At 33.2% G+C, this 14,285-nt stretch overlaps 1 pseudogene; it reads left to right on the top strand.

Annotated features, from left to right (window-relative positions):
- Positions 1 to 3,680: 3,680 nt before the first annotated feature.
- On the top strand, positions 3,681 to 4,151 carry LOC119260426 (60S ribosomal protein L27a-like; annotated as a pseudogene).
- Positions 4,152 to 14,285: the final 10,134 nt, after the last annotated feature.

Here is a 14,285-nt window from a genome sequence, read left to right as displayed (position 1 = left end):
TATGGAAAATATTAACAATTAAGACCATTGGTCACATAATGAGATATTCAACTCATAAAATTATGACATCTCATTGGTATATGAGGGACTGGGTTTCTTGTAAACTAGGGAAATCTTAATAAATTGTCTCATTTCACATTAAAATAAAGGACATGACAATTATTTTATCCTATCCTATGTCAAATACATAAACAAAATAATGGCAGTCATTTTAATATAATGGGTTAGACTAGTAATAGAATTACACAGTTTGAAATTCCTGCTCAATATTGCTTTAGTAGATTGGGATACTCTTGGACTAAGATTTAAACCAGGATCATAACTCATTTTAGTAGGTAATTAGCAAGAAAAAATAAAATAGAACTAAATACCTAATATAAATAGTAAAATTTTATGTGAAGAAATAAATTTCACCTCTGTACACAATTGCGTTTTACTCTTGGAATGGCATTATATAATTCACAGACAAATTCAGTCTGCCACCTATTTTTGTGCAATCCACAATCTAAAAATCAATCGTATATACTTAAGTAGTTTAAAAAAAAATACATGTATATTTTGTAAAGTGTAAAATTATATACAATTCAAATTGCAATGTCTACAGTTACAGCTTTATTGGATCACAGATATTCTCATGTGTTGATGTCTAATCAAGGCCTGCTTTCACGTTACAGTGGCAGAATTGAGCAGTTGTCACAGAGACGGTGGCCTTCAAAGATTAAAATAGTCACCATCTTGTCCTTCATAGGACAAGTTTGGCTGCCCCTGTTCAAGCATGTGTACTGATCCTCAGGTAAAGCAAAAAATGCTAGAGAAAAAGATAATTAGCACAGTCTGAGTCCAGGCAACTTAAGCAAAATTACACTGTATTTTCATAATCTTTAGTACTTTAATTTTAATTAAAAGCTAATAAACATTTCCACAATAGTTTTAGGACCAGTGGAAAATGAGCACTAAAAGTGAAAAAGAGTTTTGCAGCTCACAGGAGCAATATAGCTACATCGTTTCTTCTGCCCAAAGGACTTGGATAGACTTTTGTGGCCAGCTTCCATTTAGATACGCCATGATTCAAACAATGAAAGAAGACAGAATTGGCAAAATTCTGACTTTGTACCAGCTGCAGGAGTTTGCTCCAGTATCCTAGTGGCTCCCTGGATCAGATCTCTGATGAGAACACTCAGTAACTGGATATCTCCTTAGTAAAGATCTGCTTTCTGTCTCCAAACTACTTGACTTCACAAAATCTAGCAATTCATTCTTTTTCCCTCTTTTCAGAATCAGTGCTACCATCCATTCTTAAGTGTGTTTCAAGCTATCACAGAAATGTAAAATATTTTCATGCAAATGTAAGCATATATCTGGAAAGTTCTGGTTCCAACCTAATGGGCCAGTCTCTGAAAATAACTTTCTCAATGTGTTCAAGAATGTTTTCTTCATTTTTATGGCATTGCTTTACTTACTATTATAGTGATTGTTGTACACCATTACACTTTAAATATATATTTATACCTTTACACACTTTGCTCATCATAGCCACTTTAAAAACATGACTCTAAACAGAATAAAAAGACATATTTTCATTTACAACAGTTTCGCTTTGTGAGGTAAAAATAATAACCTGAATCCTTATGTTAAAAGTCTTAAACAAAACTTTAATTTGTACTATTACACATATTTTTCTTTAAAATTAATCCCTCTTCGGACAAAGTTAATATCCTACACTTTATGGATTCAATATTTTCATGGCATTGTAAAATTATTACATTGCTTTTTAACTGTGCTTTACAGAATTACTGGATTGTTGGTGATGGAAATGCCAATGTAAATTTAGAGTGCCATGAGAAAATCATTGTATTCCAAAAACAAGTAAACCTTTAAAAGCCCTGCTACGTTACCTGCTTCAAAAACATGGCAATGAAAATTGGAATCTAAAAGGATGTTAGCTATCAAGCTAATTAAATGTTTAAACTCCAAGTCAAGAGCTTACTTAGATCATAGAAAAATGGTTCCCAGGTCAACAGACTTCAAGCTGTTCAAACACCTACTAGAATAATTTTCCCTCCAGTATGCAAACAGGAAGTTAATAAAAAGTTTAAGCCATAATTTTCTATTGTCATAGAAAATCTTATATATATATAAAGCCCATAGATATTTGAGGCCTACTAGATTCCAATTTCACATATACATATATGTGTCTAAACATAAATATAAAGAAAGTTTATTATACAGCCCAGCAAATTAAAATTAAGATTATTTAAGTTTGGTTAAAGTTATGTTACTTTATATATATATATGTTATAACTATCTATTAAGGCATATAAAATTAATTTGAGAAGTAGTTCTCTTTCTTTCCTGATTCCTATAAGATTTTGTAATACAAAAACAAAGCAAACAACCCAGTCAAAAAAAATGGGTGAAAGAACTAAAAAAAAACTTCTCCAAAGAAGAAATGCAAATGGCAGAAAGCATATGAAAAATGTTCAGCATCATTAATCATGAGGGAAATGCAAATCAAAATTATAATTAGATACCACCTCACCCCTGAATGAATGGCCCACAATAAAGAAATTGGAAACAACAAATGTTGGCGAAGATGTGGAGGTAAAGGCACCCTCTTTTACTGCTGGTGGTAAACTGGTCCAGCCACTAAGGAAAGTTGTGTGGAAGTTCCTCAGAACACTAAAAATGGGTCTACCATATGATCCAGCAATTCCACTCCTAGGAATCTACCCAAAGAACAAAAAAACATTCATTTGAAAAGAAGCCTTCACTCCTATGTTTATTGCAGCACTATTTACAAAAGCCAAGATATGGAAACAACCCAAATGCCCAAAATAGATGAATCGATCAAAAAGTGTGTATACAATGGAGTATTACCCAGCAATCAAAAAAGACAAACTTATGCCAGTTGAAGCAACATGGATGGAGCTGGAAGGAATTATGCTAGCCAAAGTTAGTCAGAAGGAAAAAGATCATATATTCACTTACATATGGTACATAGAAAAACCAAATAAAGGTTAAAAGTCAAAACTAGCAGTTGACCATAGAACCAAGGCATACAGCAAAGGACGAAGTGAGGGGGGCAAAACAGGGAAGGCGATGAACACAAGAGAATATGGTGATGATGCATGAGTGATACAGTGGCAGACAGGGACTACAATGATGTAAGGAAAACATTTAAATAAATAACTTTCAAAAAAAAGATTTTGTTATAAAACTAAAGCAATAACCAAATAGGCATTTCTTACAACTTCGTTGAGTTGGAAAATAGTGGTGATTATCTTTGCTTAGTTGATTTTCTTGCCCTAAAATGAGATCATGTAGCCACATGATGAAGGTCCGCTAATATATACAATTAGGGACCCAGTTTTCCTAAATATACTAGTGGGTATTTTTCACATGTATATGTTATCCTTCAGTGCCTTTGCAGTTGTTACCATGCCCTCCTTTCAACAACAACAACAACAACAACAAAACATTTTCTTCATGTAAATTAAAAAAACAAATAGTATTTATAATAACATCTTTTTTTTTTTTAATTACAAAGGGTAGGATCTAGCAGAACATGGAGAAGAATTTCTGTTTCCCCAGCTCAGCCACATTTTGTCACCTCGTACCAAAATATCTTTATATGAGCCTATCTTAAAAAACCTCTGATGCTCTTTCGTCACACCACCAACATGCCATCCAGACTGAGGAAGACCGGGAAACTTCAGGGACACGTGAGCCATGGCCACGGCTGCATCAGAGAGCACCAGAAGCACCCTGGAGGCTGAGGTAATGCTGGTGGCCTGCATCATCACAGGATCAACTTTGACAAATATCACCCAGGTTACTTTGGGAAAGTTGGTATGAGACATTACCACTTAAAGAGGAATCAGAGCTTCTGCCCAACTGTCAACCTTGATAAATTGTGGACCTTGGTCACTGAGCAGACTCGGGTAAATGCTGCCAAAAATAAGACCGGAGCTGCTCCCATCACTGATGTGGTGCGAGCGGGCTACTACAAAGTTCTGGGGAAGGAAAAGCTTCCAAAGCAGCCTGTGATCATCAAGGTCAAATTCTTCAGTAGAAGAGCTGAGGGGAAGATTAAGGGTGTGGGGGGGCCTGTGTCCTGGTATCTTGAAGCCACTGGGAGGAAGGTCCATTAAATGCTATGAGTGCTAAAAAAAAAAAAAAAAAAAAAAACCTCTGATGAAAATAGTTCTTCCCACTTTGAAAGAACTAACAATTAACTCTCCTCCATGCTTGCTTCTCTTTCTCTAAACTAGGAAATAAGAGAAGCTGATCTACACTCTTCTGTGAACACATTTTGTAAAAGAAGAGATTACTATAGAATAAGTTGATTAGCTTTTATTTTTTGTTTAGCTATGTTTTTGAGAAAGTACCAGATAAAGGTAATTAGATGGAAAATAACACACTCTCCTTGTGAAAACATAGTATAAAATAAAATTTAAATCACCAAATTTGTAATAGACCATTCAATAACTTCTAAAATCAGTAACCATTCAAGCAGTAGCTTCATAACCTGGATTTGAGGTAATGACCTAGATATAAAGACTGTGTAAGCCACTAATTGTAGTCCTCAGACACCAAGTCCACTAAGCATATAGTATAAATTTGTGTGATCATTAGGACAGCAAACATTTAGATAAGGTAATAGATTTAACAGTTTGAATGCATACAATTGATTATATTGATTTCCCAATATAACACATACATTTGTTGAAGCTCAGTGTGTGTGTGTGTATACATTGTATATATGCATATAGATTGCATAATATAACATTTTATAAATTTAAAACTTTTAAGAAATAATATAAAACTTTTTTATCACGCCTTCTATGTTAACAATTTTATCAGTTTGTATAGCTTGAAGCATCAGGAGACTTTTGCAAAGAGATAGTTTTCTATAAATATTAGACTTGGGACTGAATTTTAATAGAATGTGTTCATATCAAGGACAATACAGTTATGAAGTACTATTTTAGCATGTAGTTTGAGTTACTATAAAAGTTCAATTTTTAGTAATAGCTAAATAGTCATAGCAAATCAATTCACTTGACTTAAATTGCATTTGTAATAACATCAGTTTAAAGGAGAAAGACTGCACAAAAGGAGGTTTGAAAGTATAGTTCATTTATAAAATCCAAAACTTATGGTTTTAACTGATATTTTAAGTGCAAAATATCAAATGCATATATATCAACAAAACCATCCCAAATAAAATCATATTAAATTTTTTACCATTTTTCCCACAGCTTAAGTAATTTGCTTGCTAAAACAACTTTTGACCAGCAATTACTTAATTTTAACTACTTTTGCTTACATAAAAGGACTCTCTTGTTAATAAATATTTCAGCAAACTGTTCTCAGTTTGAGAACTGAGTGAAAACTTAAGTTATTAAATTGATAAATATTTGGCCATACATGACATTACACATAGATTAAAAAGTTACAAAGTGCTAGAAAAAGTGCAATTTCTCAGCCTAGAGATATGTTAATATTAAAGTTATAGAAAATTTGACTTTAAATTATTATAAGTAATATCAGTAAAATTTATTCAGTGATGCAATGCTGAGCTGAGGAGATTATAGTTTAAACAATTGTTTGTGTATTTAATTCTAGCTATGGCTTTTAATGTGAAAAAAAATTAATGAGGAAAAATAACCCAAATATACAAATAAAATTTGAAAAGAGTTATTGAAAAAATTGCTTCACATATTCAGAGATGTAGTCATTTCTTTTCAATGAATATTCTTTGTGTCAAGATGGTAGCATGGGAAAAGAGCATAATAAAGAAAAATCAAATTTTTCTTTACTTATCTCTAATAACATTTAATTTGTTATTATGAATACGTATTTTTAATTAAATGAAGGACATATACTGTGAATGATACAAGTGAATCAACGTTCATGATTTTGTGCGGGAGGAAATATTATAGAAATAAATATAAATGAGATGTCACTACACACTTACTTGACTCAGGATATTCAGAATGTTTAATCTGATCCAGTAAGTACATGGACAGATGGATATTCTCTTCACAAATATACTGAGCACCTAGGAGTCCTTTTTAGTTTTATCGTTGTCCAACATTTGGCTGCACAAAGACATCCATCTTCCTGGTCTACTAAATGTTGCCAGAGGAAGATTCGTATGGCACAGGGGTTATTGTTTCTGATGTGCAAATCCTGGCTACCCAGGTAAATTGATCAGTGTACTTGATAGATTAGTGTGAAGTTCTCCTGCAGTAAGAACCAATGGTGTAAATGTTCAAAGCTTTCTACCACAATGAAGTCTCTGATTGGCTGGTGAGTGTCAGTATACTACATGACTTTTAGTTACCCAAATGGTGCTTCTCAAAGAACAACTTATATTTCCTTCATTCTAGTTAAACTAAGCAGTAGCTTTACTTTAACTCTCCTTCCTCATTAGAGTATTTTAATGTTAAGTCTTTTCCCCCCTAACTTCTTACTAATGAGCATCAGCAAAGAATATAAGCTTGCTAAATTCATTGTTTATAAATTTATGATGATTAATAGTATTCACAAATATGTGGAAAGATTTCAACAACTGCATCATTAATATGTTTCAAAAATGATGTATATCTGAAAAGTGAAGCAATAAAGAGATAGTTTCTTGTTTAAAATGCCAATAAGCATGGATTTTTTTTTTAACATAAGTGAGCTAGTATGCCAAGGTAAAATCATATCTATTCTAAATCATTTTTGACAGATCTGGAAATTAAAAAAATAGTTTTGCCATGAGTTTTACTTATTAAGCCATACTTCTTGTGGAACGTTGAACCTGCTGGATCTTTTTGAGTTTATTCCACTTGGAATATGTTGAATTTCTTTGCAATATAATGTTTTTTCATCAAATTTTACAAATTACTTCTTCAAATAATATTTCTGCTTTTTTCTCTCTTTCTTTTTCAGAGACTCCCCTTATGTGTGTGTATTTGTGTATTAGATGGGATTCTATCCAACAATATAAGATACACACACACACACACACACATATATTCAATAGCATACTACTCAACTATAAATAAAGATGAACCCTTGCCACTAATGACAACCTGGATGGAATTGGAGTGAATTAGGCTAAAATAAGTCAGAAGAAGAAAGAGAAATAACAAATGATTTCAGTCATTGTGGAATGTAAACAAATATAATAAATATAAAACAAACCCTAAAAATCTGACTAAGGATTTGAGGGTATAGAGGGAGTAAGTGGAGGGTGGAAAGTAAACAGGGATGGGGGTCAAATGAAATATGGTGGAGAACTATGGGTTTTGGTTGTGAGTATGGAATAGTAACATGTGTCTGAAGAGAACTGAATCTATAAACCTAAATCATATACAGTTTTTAAACAAATGTTACCTCAGTAAAATATAATACCATTAAGACAAACATATGTTGTCACTTATTCTTCTGACCAACCATATATAATTAGGAGTTCCCACAACACTTCTTTCAGTTGATAATTTACCAAGATAACTCTCAGAACACAAGAAAAATAGTTTACTTGTGAGATTGTTTATTATAAAAAGATATATGTCAGAACAAAGAAATGGAAAAGAAGAACAGAGAAAAGTGGGCCTCCCTGGTGGTGCAAGAGGTTAAGACACAAACAATGAAGCTGTCTGCAGCCTCTGCAGCATGAGTTCAATCCCCTGGCCAAAGAGCTACCCACATGGTTCAGCAGACCTTTCCTGACTCACCCGCTGCTCCCCTCAGCAGTCTATTTCAGTCAATCTGCCTGTTCTTCTCCCCATTCTGTCTCTGGTGAATCCTCTCACCCTCCCGCACATCTGGCCTGTGCCCAGTTCTTGTATGCATGAATAAATAAATCTTTAAAAAAAAAAAAAGAATAGAGAAAAGTATGGAGGAAGAATCGCAGAACTTTTAATCCTCTCTAGGACTTCTATGTGTTTCCCAAGCTAGAAACTCTTTGAACACTAACTTTAGGAATTTTTTGGGGGATGCTTAATTATGTGAGCATGGTTGATTAAATAATCACCATTGGTGATTAATTCAATCTCCAGTTCTTCTTCCCTTCAGAGATTGGGTGGGAAAGTGAAGGTTACACCACCCTCTAATCATATCATTTCTGTCCCCTGGCAGTCTTTCCCCTTCCAGTGGTTATTTAGGGTCTTTTGGAAAAATCTAGTTATTAATATAAACTTAAGTATAGTTAAAAGAGATTTGCTATAAATAACAAAAGGCATTCCTTTCACCTTTATTGCATTGGAGCTATTTCAGAAACAAAGGAAAAAGACAAAGGTATTATAACAATGGTTGCTCCTAGGGCTCTTATCACTTAGGAAATTACAAGGGATTTAATTTTGTGCTAGAAACTGTGGACTAAGATCCAACCACGTATGTTGTAAATCATAGTATCACATTTAATCCACCATGCCATCTTTTTCTTATGACATAGGTGGGGTTTAAACAATACAAAGAGGGGGGACTAATGATCTGTGTTAAGGTTTATAAAGTAAAAATCAAAATCAACAAGCAACTATGAACTAGAGACACAATACAATTGGGGGAGGGGAGGAAGGAGTAGGATGAAAACAAGGGGGGTGGGAATTGTATGGGGTCTATAACCATAATGAAAATGCATACATTGTGCAAAAATGAAAAAATTATGTAAAAATATATAAAATAAAATAAATCAATAAAAATTAAAAATTAAAAAGAGGTTTATGAGGGCTTTGGTGGTGAGTGTGGTGTGGTTGCATACTTCTGTAGAGGTGTTAACCTATTCCCTTCAATCATATACAGTATTGTAAAATCAATATAATAATAAAATTATTCACTTTTTAGTCAGTAGAACTTATTGTTTTTTAATTTTTCCAATTAAAAAATAAATTAGACTAACTTTTATTTTGTTTTAATTGCAAAGCGGTTTTCTGTTTCTTTTTCTCTTCCCTAGGATTTCTGAAATGTATTAATCCTGTTTTTAAATATTTTGTTCTTAGAATAACCCATTTTGCTAGACACATTCTCTATAATTAAAATAGTGTTTATTTTAAAAGTAAGGTAATCCATGTGTTTCAGATTCATTTCATTTAATCAATCCAAATATTACTGTCTATGAATGCACTAATGGAGAATGAGTCTGCTTTATTGGCTGTTTAAAATACTTTAAAGGAACAATTTGCTAAGAAGTAAAGTAACTTCTAAAAGTTTCATGTTCTTGGTATTTATGAAATGCATTTCACCCAATTTCTTTAAGTTCTTAGTTCATGAAATCTCAGATAAAATAGAACACATATTTAACTAAATCAACACTCTTTCATCCCCTTTCTTTACTAACATTTACGGACCTAGAGCCCAGAAATTTACAATCTGATTTGATCATTTTTTTTCATAGTTAAATCTATTTGTTTCAAACAATAAAAACTAAATGTACTACTAAAAGAGACTGTCACTGAGAATGATGGAGTGACTGAATATGATTATAAAGAAAATAGTATTGTTTCCACATGTCAGTGACTATTACTCTGTTAACATAAAAATACAAGAGGAAAAGAATCTGCCTTTTCAAAATAAGTGTATGAAATTTCCCATACTTTCTTTTATCTATCTGCTGGATATGAATAACTTTGGCCTCTTTCTTGTTCTCTAAAGGAACTTTCCTCCAGGTATGCACAGGTTCACATAATAACAAAAACTTCATCAAGGACAGCAAAATCTCCTTCACCAAAAGCAGGCTAATAAAAAGAAAGAAGGTATAGAAACAAAGCTACATGCAAACTTATCCTCCACCAATTATAAATTGCTTGACTTAAAGAGAAGTTTTTCAATTTTCTGAGACATTTAGTATCTTTTTTTATAAATAGAGATAAGAAAGCATATCCAAATTATAAAAATTGTGGAAACTACCTACAATATTTTATTCCCCACTTCCTTTTTAAAACGGATCTTATTTAGCTCCAGGTGTTAATGAGCTGGCAGATATTAGTTCATTCCTTTATGCCAGGTGTCTACAGTGGATTTAATATAATAACTTTTTTAAATGAAATTGCCGATATACTTCTCTCAGTCTGTGTATTATTTTCCATAATCCTCACACACATTATTTTTTATGTTCCTGAAGTTTTTCATTGCAACTGAAAGACTAAGGCAGAGTTGCTAAAGTTTAAAGAATGACTTTGTTTGTTTTCTTTTAAGTATTTTCTTTTATGGCTAGGTTTAAACAAAGTCTTTAGTTTGTAGTTGTTTGCTTTCATATTCCCCAATTTTGATCAAAATTAATTTATCGTTTATTAAATATGTAAAGTAAAATAAAAGCTGATAATTTGGACTGTTGTTAAAAGTAAAAAATAAATCAACTTTATATGATTCCTGATGAGAAGAAAGAAGCCCTTCACATAATATTTGAGTAACTGAAAAATTGGAAAGAATAACAATAGTACAAATAACAGGTGGCACCTGTCTATCTCTGATGACTATTTTTGGAAGTGGCTATGAAATCTACTCATGGCCAGAATATAATCACATGGCCGCACTAAGAACACTTAGAAATGTAATATGAGGATACATGTGTCCAACTATTTTATTTATTACACGTGGAAGAAATTCAGAACAGATATTGTGAAACCTTTTCTCTTACCACATGACCAAACTTGGTTCTTTTAAAAATTCCCTTATAAAACATTCCCTCCTCGGTAAGCATGAGAAAATGAAAGAAAAGTACTCTGTTTTCTTGAGAATTTGATCCATCAATGTATGTTAGATCTCTACTAAAACAAATGGGAAACACACAGTAAAAACATATGTTGGTGAAATTTTCTTTTCTGTAATTGTTGCTAATTGTTGCTCTTTTATTAAAAAAAAAGCACGGATAATTTGATATCATTTGTCTTTGGTCATCTTAATACACCTCTACCTAAATATCTATATGTCTCATTCTTGTTTCCAATTTTTATTCACTGTTTTCTGCTTTAAATTTAAAAATAATTTAAAAATATTTATCACTAAAATCTGTCTTTTCTTCAACAAAGTAGCACAATGGAAAACATATTCACTTTCTGAAATGTGTATGTGTGTAAATATATACATATATATATACACACACACACATGAAGTTTATATAAGAGGTATATATATGCCAGTTCACATTATAAAATTAGTATCTATTAAGCAAAAATAATATTTATTTGCTATGGAGATTATTAAAGTAGTAAACAGCACAATGTCTATTCACTTTTGGAGAGTTGAGACTTACATAAACAACAATATTATGAACAATGCAATAAGCAATTTAAAATATTAAAAATTCACATACTAAATCATGAGGTAAAGATTAAATGTCTCCATTCACTCTTGAGTAACAAAATTCACAAGGAATACAGAAAGTCTTGTATAAGCAGGATTTAAAGTGCTCTTTGAAGTAGAGTTAGGTAGTCAAAGAAGAAAGAGGAAGGAATTCCTTGAGATAAGAGTATAAGGGCAAATTACAGAGGTGGGAGTGAGGAAGTCAAACACCAGATTATTGAGGGTTCTGTTTAGACTAAGAAGAGGGTTTGAGAAAAAAAAGTAATTTCATAGGTGGTATGCAGACAGAATCTTAAAGGCTGTAAAGAGTTTATCATTCTTTCTATGTTAAATTCAAGAAATATCTTACATGACTTTTAAATTTTGATTGGTGTGTGATTAACAGGAATTTACAAAGATGATTATAAGTTTACATATACTCAATTTCCTCTAATATTAATGCTTTATAATAATATTGTTTATCACAATTACTAAATCAGTTTTGAAACATTACTGATAACTAAATTCTATACTTTACACATGTTTCTTTTGCTTTTACCTAAAGTCTTTTTTCTGTTTTCAGTCCTTTCTAGGATCTGCTTAGTCATGAGTTGTGGCAATTTCTAAACTTTATTTGCTTCTGATGAACATAGTAGTAGTAATAAGGTAATGGTAAGGTATTTTCAGAATATCCCTTAATTGGGATTTTTCAGATTTTTTTTCTCATGAATTTACTAGTATTATATGATTGGGAAGAAACATCTGAGAAATAAATCACGGCTTATCAAGAGTGCAAGTCATCAACATGATTTATCGCCATTGACTTTAGTCTGATCACCTACCTAACTGAGCCAGTAATTGTTAGATTCTCCACTGGAATGTTGTTATTTTTCTCCTCTTTCCATGCTCTACTCCTTGGAAGGAAGTTACTCTTTACAGTCCACCCTTAAAGTGTACGGGAGTTATATTCCACACCCTTGAGTATAGTGTATATAAACTTCTTCTGCATGAAAGAGTCATGTTTTATTTTTTCAATCATTTATATTATGGAATCATGGGTAATTATTTTATTTTTTAGGTTATAATCCAATACTATTGTATGTATTTTGTTGCTTGTACTTTTCCAGCTTAAAATTAGTCATTTTCCAAGGAGTCTTGATATTCCTTTTACTGGAGAATAGTATTAGAAACCAAGGTATGTGTGCTTGCCTTACTGTGTTGTCATTACTTCTTGGCTGTCTTGGTTGACAGCAATATTTGCTAAAATCTTAATTATAATCTGGCAGTAAACTTTGGTCCAGCATATTATATAGATCATGAATGGGTTACTGCACCATCTTTCTTAAGTTCTGGTTATAAAGAAATGGCTTAGGGAGGAGACAATCAGGAATCTAAGTGTTTTGTTCAAGTGTGACAAAGATTTTCTCTATCTAAAGTAGGGGTGATGGGCCTCCCTGGTGGTACAAGGGGTTAAGACACAACCTATGAAGCTGTCAGCAGCCACTGCAGCACGAGTTTGATCTCTGGCCAGGGAGCAACCAACATGGCGCAGCAGACCTCTCCTGACTTGCCAATGCTCCCCTCAGCAGTGTATTTCAGTAGATCTGCCTATTATGTTTCCCGCTCTGTCTCTGGTGAATTCTCTCACCTCCCACACTTCTGGCCTGTACCCAGTTCTTGTGTGCATAAATAAACAAATCTTTAAAAAAAAAGTAGGGGTGACTTTGGGAGTAGAGTGGGGATGAAGCACACAGTGTTTAAGAGTGAGAGTAGCAGGTGAATGGAGTACAATTACATCTCGAAAATCCTACATTCCTCTACCATGTAGGAATCTCTATATAATTGCAGCATGGTGGATGTGGCCGAGCCTGCAGGGGTGCCTCCACTACACAGAGACTAAAGTGTCATTACTTGAAGAACTGTTTGCTGTTGGAGAACAAATAGTCGGGAATGCAAACTAGAAACTGTTCTGACCTTCTACTCTCTGTTCCCCGGGAGGCTTTTTTTTTTTTTTTTTTTAAAGGGAAACCATTTTTTTTTTTTTATATATATCAGACAGATACATATCACAACTCATCATAAATTGCCCATGATTCCCTGTATTATGTTCCCAGGGAGTCTTATGTAAGAGGAAACCAATGATTTCAACTTTTCAGGTATGAAGTTGCCCTTAAATTATCCCCTTTATGGTAATATCCATACTGTGTCAATGGCAGGAAAACAAAAAGGGATCATAGTTCAGGCATATAAAGAATGGATATTTGCTTAAAAAAAGAGAGAGAGAGAGAAAGAAATTCTTCTTGGATGTGTTTAAGACTACTTTTACCAATAGCTCAATGTTCTCTTTCTCCATGAATCTAGAAATATATTATGTCCCTGTGAACATGGATATTGTAATAAAACTGGATGAACACCACATTGGATTCTTGCTCATCATCATCATCTGTGAGCATAATGAAAAGCTGGAATGTTATTCCCATATCTCCTGCAATTATTCTATTTCTCCAATACCCTTCTCTCTGGCATCTTAGATAACTCATATTCAAAATAGCTCTAAAAATATGTTAGCATTAAGAATACAATGGGGGGCCTCCCTGGTGGTGCAGGGGGTTGGGCACAGTGCTGTGAAGCTGTCTCCAGCTTCTGCAGCACAAGTTCTATCCCCGGCTGGCCAGGGAGCTACCCACATGGCACAGCAGACCTCACCTGTCTCACCCGCTGCTCCCCTCAGCAGTGTACTTCAGTCTATCTGCCTGTTCTGTTCCTTACTCTGTCTCTGGTGAATCCTCTCACCTCCTGTGCCTCTGGCCTGAACCCCAGTTCTTATGTGCATAAATAAATAAATTTTAAAAAACAATTAAAAAAAGAATGCAACGGGGTCAAAAAAAAAAAAATGAATCAAAGTAGATTCAAAGACATTTATATTCTTATTTCCTACTTGATTATCTGTGGACTTTTGAACAACTGATTGCATTTAGGGTATGGGTATGATATGTAAGGAGTATAGTTAG

Source organism: Talpa occidentalis, unplaced genomic scaffold (assembly GCF_014898055.3).
Source record: "Talpa occidentalis isolate TD23 unplaced genomic scaffold, MPIMG_talOcc4v2.1 talOcc4.6, whole genome shotgun sequence".
Classification (NCBI taxonomy): Eukaryota; Metazoa; Chordata; class Mammalia; order Eulipotyphla; family Talpidae; genus Talpa; species Talpa occidentalis.
This window is presented reverse-complemented; position numbering and strand designations above follow the sequence as displayed.